Source organism: Lolium rigidum, chromosome 2 (assembly GCF_022539505.1).
Source record: "Lolium rigidum isolate FL_2022 chromosome 2, APGP_CSIRO_Lrig_0.1, whole genome shotgun sequence".
In the NCBI taxonomy this organism is placed as follows: domain Eukaryota; kingdom Viridiplantae; phylum Streptophyta; class Magnoliopsida; order Poales; family Poaceae; genus Lolium; species Lolium rigidum.
Window position 1 is genome coordinate 148,401,347 of NC_061509.1, and position 9,523 is coordinate 148,410,869.

The following is a 9,523-nucleotide window of genomic DNA, read 5'->3' on the forward strand; positions in this document are numbered from 1 at the left end:
GGCATGTCGGATGGTTCCCATGCAAATATCTCCCAGCGCTGACGGAGGAACTCGATGAGCGCGCTTTCCTATGCGTCAGTGAGGTCAGCCGAAGTATTGACCGTCTTCTTCGGATCGATAGGGTGCACCTGCGGCTTCTTAGTTTCCTTTGCGGCATCGAACTCATCGGATCTTACGTTTCGATTGTCGGCTGGTGGTTGTGTGTGGTACGTGACGGTATCGATCGCGTTGAGTTCTTCCTTGGCTCCAAACTTCGAAGCGATCTTCTGGAATTCCCTGTCGCAGTTGTATGATCGAGCGAAGCTGCCGTGAACGGTTATTGGGGTCCCGTTGTTGCCTGGCATCTTCAGTTTCAAGTATGCATAATGAGGCACGACCATGAATATAGCAAACGCAGGCCTGCCGAGGATGGCGTGAGTACTGAGATTCCCGGTCGACTACCTCGAACTCGATCTTTTCTTTCCTGAAATTGCCGGGCGTGCCGAAGACTACGTCCAATGATGTTTTGCCTAGCGAGTAAGCGGGTCGAGTCGGTATAATGCCGTGGAACCCTGTGTCGGATTCTCTTAGCATGTCGATTGTTAAACCCATTGCTCTCATTGTCTTGGCGAATAGCGAGTTCAAGCCGCTTCCTCCATCCATGAATACTTTGCCCATACTTGTACCCTCCAATCTGTGCTTCAAGGACAAGGGCCGCGTGACCGGGCCTTGGGACAGCTTTCGGGTGATGCTGCCCTGCTAAAAGTGATGCTTTGTTCTGACCAGTCGATGAAATCCGGCGTATCAACCATGGCGACTTCCGCATATTTTACTTCTCGGGAGAACTTCTTGATTTCTCTCTTCGAAAAGCTGGTTTTATGGATCATGCTGATTTGTCCTCGTAGTGCTGGGAATACTTCGGCTGGTACATATTCATCTTTTTCCATTGGCTCGTATGGTTCTGGTACATACGGTTCTGGCGGATGGTCGTAGGACCTCGCCTTCTCCTCCATCATGTGAACTCTTGATATAGCTTCGGCTCTAAGATCATCACAGAACTGTCGAATCTCTAGGAAGTGTCGGCAGTTCCTCAACAAATGACTGGACTTCTCCCGACCATCCTTTGGATCGAAGTATGAGTGGAGGTAACATGGCGCCTCGAGTTGCTCTGTAGCTGAAAGATACGGAGAACGGGTGCGGCCCCTGATTGCCGATGTGTCGTGGCATCCTTGCTCGCACTGTCGAGGATGAACTGTTGTTCTGCCTTCCTCCTCACGGTGTGAGCTTCTTCGTCTCTTTCTTTGTCCAACCGCGGTGTCGAGATTCCCTCGGTCGCTCCCTTGTATGCTTCTGGGCGAAATTTTTAGGGTTGTCGCTGAAGGGACACCCTCCGGAGGTACGGCCTTTGAGTCGGACGCACCGGCCCTAGGGAGGCGAAGGAAACCTTCGAAATCGATGACGAAGTGGACGCCACCGAAAATAGCCTCCGCGTCATGAGATGATTCCATAGAGTTTCGGTGAAGTACTTCGCGGCGTGGCACGAACTCGAAGGACCCGCAGCGGATCGGATCTGTTGACTCTGCTGGCGTTGGTGATTCGAGCAAGAACGCCGCGGACGTGACTGGTACTGCCGATGACTTGCCTTGTGCCGACAGGGTTCCCACAGACGGCGCCAATTGTCGAGGGTACTCCTCGCCAATGCCCTCCGATAGGGGCTTAGGGTTGATGAAATCCTGCAAGCTGACACGAGACATCGGTTCACAGACAAGCGGGGAGAGCGATTTACCCAGGTTCGGGGCCCTCGATGAGGTAAAACCCTTACGTCCTGCCTGTCTGTTCTTGATTATGATGATAATGGGTTACAATGGGGTGCCGAATAGTTCGGCTGAGATCTCGTCGAGATGGCTATTGCTAAGATGACCTAGCTCTGAGCTTTTGTTGGCTAAGATTGCTAAGATTGATCGTGTCCCTCGGCAGCCCCTCTCCTGGCCTTTATATAGGAGGCTAGGTCTCAAGAGGTCTCACCGAGTACGACTAGGTTTACAGTAGTTTTAGATCCGATCTTTCCTTGTTCGATCGCTTCCTTGTCTTGCCCGTCAAGGAACCTTCTGGTGCGTCGTCCTGGTGGCCCATCTCGCCTTCAGGTGTCTTCATGGGCCTCCAATTAGTCAATACAGGATAGGGTAATGTGGGTTACCCGAAGGGTAGTGCCCATGTCAGCGGTGCTCCCCGCGCGGAAGGAAATACGGCGAGACTGGGCCATACCCAAACGGCCGAGTGCCCCAAGTAATACAACACCACATGCCAACGTCGTGAGGGCGCTGAGGATTGTGAAAACCACCTGCCACCACTTGATCTTCCCATCTTTTTCATCTACACGCAAGATAAGAGCGCCGGCGCTACACTGTGCCGGACGTCATCACGCGGTCGTGCTGCCGCCTTGGATTCTTGGTGGTAAGTTATAGTAGATCGGATTGTTGTATCAATCTTGGTTTAGTAGAAAGGGTGAAAATCAATCTATGCATAGCTATTCTCCTAGTGATCCGAGATGGGTGCTAGAGGGTCGGCTACACGTACATAACCATGGTGTGATTGCTTCATCTATATCGACCGTGTGGATTCTACTGAATATCTACGACCATGGTTCGACCGCCTCATCAAAATCGACCATGCGGATCATACAAAATTCATCACGAAGTGCTAGCTGTTCTAGTTCATCCACATCGGATGCTGGAATCAGTTTTGGCTTCGCAACACCATCGCTCGACTGTCTCATCTATGTCGGCGGTGTACAACCTTGTTCCTGGTGAAGGACCTTGGTTGGAACAACGAGCGAAGACATGCCCCATCAATTGTCTAGCTCGGATCGGCCCAATCTCCATGAGAAAACGGCTGAAAACTACCATACCCACCATATGTCTAGGCCGACGAGGCTAGGCTAAATTCTGGCCAAGTGACAACGAAGCTCGATCACTATGTCATCAACACGTTGTAATTCTGATGAGAAAAGTCACACCGTTGTCGGAGCACCGACGAGGCAAAAGCAACACGTTTTGATGAAGTCGGGGCCATATGATCGGGCACCGACGAGGCGAAAGTCACCCTTTTCATCAATAAATCTCATTCTTAATTATGCACGTCGCGATGGCATGCGTGATAGTGTTTTGGCAAAACAAAGCCACATCCTTCTCATATCTATATAAACGACGACGACCATCAGCACAGTTTAATCGGAGGTTTTTCGTAGGCTCAATCCTATGGATGTAATTAACCGGCTGACAAGGGATTAACTTGTCAATGCCTACGTGTTGTAGACTAGGGTTTAGTTAGAAGTAGAGGGCAAGTAGATCTCGAAGGTTTCAGCCGAAAAGTACTCGATGATATGAAAACTAGGGTTTGTGAGACAATGAATCGATGCTTTTTGTCCCTCGACTCCCCCTTATATAGGAGGTGGAGCCGAGGGATTCGTGATGTACAAGTTACAGAGTCCGGGAAGGTTTCCAACTCCTCCCGTAATATTACAAGTGTTCTCTCCTAATACAACTCTAGCTTTCCTTAACTAGCAAGTTGGGCTTCCGAATTCTCCTTATCCTTCGGGTCGTGGGCCTTCAATAAACCCCGGGTACCATCTTCGGCAGGCCCATTGGGGATGCCTATGTCGGTAGCCCCGAGATTTTGCTTGAATCGTAGAGTCGGAGAAAATCTCCACCTTTATATTTATTCGATAACTCCGAACTTTACCACATATCTTTGCATACGAATTTCTATATTGTACAGGGATAATGGTAGTTGGGGCTAGTTCATCCGACGGATCGTGTACTACTTAACTGCTCTAGTGGCAATCCGCAAAAACCTACTTCAAGATCACGTCCCCGGACATGATCTCGGGATACTCGGTGTAAACTTCGACAGGTGCCGCTTAAGGTCTTACCATTCCGTCGAGTCCCGGTCATATTTATCGGGTACCTAACGCGTCCGTTAGGATTTTTCTTCGTATCTCGTTGATACGGAAAAAAGTAGCAAACCGAGTCGAGACGGCGCCACGCCACACGTAACGGATCCGGGGTCTTACCTTCGCAAAGTTTGCGGCATTCGAAAATTGTTCGCAACTTTGGCGTTCTGAGAATATATTGTCGAGTGTTTATTCGGCTGTTGGAATAGCACATTTTATTGAGTCAACGGATGACTTATATTGCTCTCCCGATGGGAGTATATGTAGAGTTATTTATATAACTCGAAATATGCCCACTTTTTCTTCTTCTTTTTCTCTCTCTTTTTTATAATTTCATCGGGCACGCGAACAGCGTTTCCGATGGGAGTAGCCCCCGAGGTTACAGTCAAGGACTTGTGCTTGGGTGTAGGCTCCACGCCTTATGTCGCTATATTTTTCACCTGTCGCATAGTTTTTCAAATCTCTCGGGTGCGCGAACAGCGCTCCCGATGGGAGTAGCCCCCGAGGCTATGAGCAAATACTTGTATTTGATCATAGACTCTCGCCATTTCTATTTTGTCTTTCTCGAAATTTTTATTTTTCCAAAGTAGCCCCCGAGCATTTGATCAAAAACTTGTATTTGATCAAAGGCTCTCAAAATAATCCGTAATCTTCTGTTGTCGCCTTTTTATGAAGCTGTTGAGCCGAAATTTTCTCTTGCTAAGGTGACATCACTGCTGACGATAGCCACGACCGTTGTTCCTGGAAAACGCGAGAAGTTCTCTCTCACTGCCTTGCGGGCCCAAATTACGCATCGTATTGACACGTCGTGCCAGTGGGGGACACACGTCCTCCGCTTTTCCGGCGCACGTATCGTAGCTCCTGTGCTTTCTCGTCCGTATGAAATTACTTTTTACCCCTTGTCCACGTGTACACCATCCGTCCCGCAATCTCTCAATCCAACGGCGCGTCGATTCACCGCACCTCTATATAAAGGTATCGTCTTCCTCCTCTAGTCCTTTCGCTCGCGCCGCACCTCTGCTTCTCCTCTGCAAAATCCTCCATTGTTCCCATTGCTTCAAGCGCTCAACCACACTCACACCCTTCGCCGCCAAGCTCATTGATGCCGCCTCGCATCCATTTGACTGGGCACAGCACTCCAGAGTCGAAGATGGCGACGGCGGATCTGGGAAACGCCGAGTGGGAGAGATCCAAGATCTCTGCCCAAGACATCAACCTGCTGAAGAAGATGGGGTTCAGCAAGAAGGAGAACTCGCTCTGCTTCCCCAAGGAGGAGAGCTATCCAAGGCCTCCAATCGAGTATCGGGTCAGTTTTCTTGACCACCTCATCCGAGGTCTTTCTCCCCCAATCCACGAGTTTCTTTGGGGTCTTTTGTTTGTCTATGGGCTTCAACTGCATCAGTTGACGCCCAATTCCATCCTCCACGTGTCGATTTTTATCACATTGTGTGAGTGCTTCCTCGGGGTCCAACCTAATTGGGCTCTGTGGAAGCGTATCTTCTGCCTCCGCCGTAATGGCTCCCACAACGTCGCCTACAACTTTGGCGGCGTTGTTATCTGTGTTCGTTCTGACGTCGAATATTTCGACGTCAAATTCCCCGACTCCGTCCAAGGTTGGTGGAAGAAGTGGCTGTATATCCATGAAGAAAGCTCCAATCCAGTGGAGGACAACATCGCTCCTTTTGACGGAGAAGCCAAAATCCTTCACCGCCGTTCCTGGGATGCTGAAGCTACCGAAGCTGAGAAGTTGGCGACAGAAGCGCTGATGACTCGCATCCACGAGCTATAGAACACCCGCGGCAAGGAACTTTCGGGTATTGAGATTACTTCCTATTTCCTTAGGATTAGAGTGCAGCCTCTCCAGGCTCGCAAAAATCCCCTCTGGAAGTATGTCGGTGAAGAAGATGTCGACGAGCTCTCAAAAGACCTTCCTTTGAAGGATTTTGAAAAGCTTATCTGCAAAATCTCATCGCTCAACAAGAAGGATCCAATTCCATCCTCTTGCCGCATTGCGCCATATAGTGTCGCCAATCCCCTCCCTGAGGTAATTTTTCCTCTTAGTTGCTATATTGTCTCCTCGAGTTTTACTATTTTATCGACTACTGTCTTGCTAGCTTTTTTTGCATAACTTCTTTTTCATCGACACTCTTTCTTTATCTCAGAACCACCCCGTTCTCGCTTCTCTTCCTCCTCTTCCTGAGGGTGGAGAAGTTGAAGACCGTACCGTTGTCGATGATGACAACCAAGGCACCTCGCGCCCGAAAGTGAAGTCGCGGGTTCTCACAAATCCGCGGCTTCTTCCCGAAAAAGACACTGAGTCTGAGGACACTGCCTCGTCACACTCCCTTCCTCCTGCTGTTTCTCCAAGGAACAAGAGGAAGAGGGATGAAGTCGAAGATTCTAGCACCTCCAAAGCCGAAGAAGCTGGTCCTTCAGATAGGAAGGCGGCTTTCAATCCATACGATGATGCCCTCGTCAGCTCGTAAGTTACCCCTTGCTTCTTACTGTGTTGCTCTTGACGTTTTTTGTCTATCTTGCTTCTTATACTGTCGCCATTTTACTGTAGTGGTGACGAGGAAGAAACGCAAGCTATTGACGCGACTGCTCGAACGAGTACGTCGCGTACTTTAGTTGTTTCAAAAGTGCAAGTTGAAGGAGAAGAATCTTCGCCTCCTCAACAAAACACCGAATAGCCTACTCCTCCTGCAAGCCCCCGTGTCCCTTCGCCAAAAAGGGCAAGGGTTGAATCAATCACGGAGCCTGCCCTACAATTGGGTGGTTCCACGACTCCTCTTTTGGATGATGTAAGTCCCTTCTCTTTTTTTGTGCTAAGTATTTTCCGATGCTATCGACTTTTTCATTGTTTGCCTCGTTTTTGCTTTGTGCTGTCGAGCTTTTTACTATACTGACGCTTTCTTTCTCTATCTTTCTTTATTAGCCTTTGATTAAGGAATTCATCCACTTCGATGCCCAATTCGTCGGGTACCGTGAATATGCTAGCAAAGTCGAAGGTAATATTTTGTCGCGTCTCCCGGCCCACGACTTCTCACTCCTTTCTTGTCGTGATTTTGACCGGTTTTGACTATTTTGGCGTAAAATCTTGCGGAAGCCAACAAGCGTGCTGATGCACTTGCTCAAAAATTGGAGCAAAGTGAAAAGGCTCGTAAGAAGGCTGAAGCGGATGCCAAGAAGGCCAAGGCAGATGCTGAAAAGGCCAAGGCAGATGCTGCCGGTGTTGAAGATCTTCAGAAGAGGCTTCACGACGCAGATCGCTTTGAGCGACAAAGTAACTGAGCAAGCTGCTCGAGAAGAAAAGATCCTCAGTCGCTTGGAGTCACAGAGTCGAAGTTTTGTTAGTAAGTGCTCGAATCCTTGTGCATTTCCTCGGGTTACTTCACATTTTCCGAGCATTCTTTATTTACGAGCTACCCTTTGCTTGTTTTCAGGGAGAACTCATCAAGAATACGAAGTGGATGGTCCTGAAGGCGACGAGCTTCTCGACGCGCTGACCCTTCTTGAAATCCATGGGGATGAAGCACGCGAAGGCCTTGTTGACGCTGAGGCAGGTCTGTCGAAGCTTTTCCCCTACTTCTTCCCGAAGAAAGAGGAGCCCAACACTTTTGTTGCTCTTGCCAAAGGCTTCAACGTGTCGGAAGATCTTGGGCTCAAACTTCGCCAAGAGGGCCTAAAGATTGGCGTTGAGGGCACCATCGCGCTGATTGCTGATAGCCAGCAAAACGTCGATTGGACCAAGGTTGGCGACATAGGGGAGATGGAAACGAAGAAATGGCAATCTCTAATTAGAGCTGCCAAGCCTCCCTCAAAACCAATCCTTTCCTTCCTTGGTGTTAAACCAACTCCTGCTCCAAGCACATCCAAGCCGGAGGTCAAGTAGACCACCCTTTCTTTCTTTTCTTTTTTCTTTTGATGCTGTCGCCAAAGTATCTTTGGCGACGCCTATCCCACTAGTTTGTTAGGGCTTTCTCCATTGTAATGTCTTGTAAATATTCTGAAAATTAATGGAATTCTATCTTGCTTGATGATTGATGTCGAGCCTTTTCTTTCAGTTGACGTTCGATAACTATACTCCAACTCCTGCTCCTTCCGATGTTTTGCCTACTTCTTCTCGCTCGAAGAAAGCGCTTGTTAATACTGAACTTGGTGAAGATTCCTCGAGTAAGAATTTATCGCAAGACTTGGAAGAACTTCGTCAACAACTTCAGTATGCGAAGAAGCAAACACTTGTGATGATGGAGCAATCTCGCAAGGCATCCGAAAAAGAGAAAATTGCACTTCAACAAGCTCGAGAAGCCATAGCTGCCAAGGAAGCCGCCGTTTCTGAAGCTGAAAAGGCAACCACTCGAGAGAATTTTATGCTCCAATTGATGAGTGAAGCCAGTGTGGATATGTCAGGTATGCTTTTTCAAATCAAAACTTCTTCTGTCTTCCTGATGTATCCTTTTTTTGAAATTCCCGTGTCGTCGCCAAATAGGTTCCTTTCTCGACGCTGCTGCCGAAGACGAAAGGGTAAACGCAAGGACAAATCTTCTCGTTAACCTTTCTCTTGACCATGGTTCTCTGTTCTGGGCCACTCCAGAGCGGACCCGACAGATTGTCAGGTTTCAAGACCGCGCCTGTCAGGTTCGCGAGTTCCTTGATTTCTGCACCAGAACATTGTCCCTGGTTTACAAGACGATGTTTCCTCGGAACGAGGCGCCCGACACTCTTCTTGGTTTGATGGATAAATTTCGGGATGCTCCTCGTATCCATAACTTTGTGCGAGCTCAATTATCTGCTGGGGCAAGATTCGCCATGATCATGATACAGATCTTCTATCGAAAATTAGACCTGACGACGATTGTCTCCAAATGTCTGGCCAAGCAGTCGAAGCGAAAAAGGAACGTCGACAAAATCAATGACATTGTAACTCCTGTAGCCGAAGAAATGATGGACGAACTTCTTCGGATGGACTCTGAATTCTTTGTCAAAGGGAGCTATGCTGAACATACGACAACCGCTGCAAATAACAAAGGTCTATCCATAGATAGTATATTAGGCATTAACTGAATTGTACTATATTGCGAGAAATCATGTCTGTATTTTTTGTCGAATTCTTTGTGATAATGAAGTTGTCTATATTGTGAAGTGTAATCTATATTGCGAAGCCCCCGAACCTTTGGCCGGAGCTTATACTATTTTTGCGTCTTGATGAATTTACTATTTTGCGAGAGTATATATATATTTTGCTGTTGTGGGTTATGAGCCCCCGAGCCTGTCGACGAAAAAGATGTATGTCACCAATATCTTTTACTATATTGCAGCACCTCGAGCCCGCCTCATTAAAAACCTTTCCAGCCCCACTCGGTGCCCTGAAAAGGAAAAGAGTGTGTCTGAAAACTCGCGGGCGTTTCAGTACATTGTATTTTTACAAAGGAGGACTATATTTCGACTTTAAGCGTAGAACCGCCTGAGTTGTGCCACGTTCCAAGGGTTTTTCTCGGGAACCCCTGTCTTCTTGTCCTTGATCCTGTATGCTCCTCCTTCGATTACTTCTGTGACGATGTAAGGGCCAAGCCATGGCGACTCGAGTTT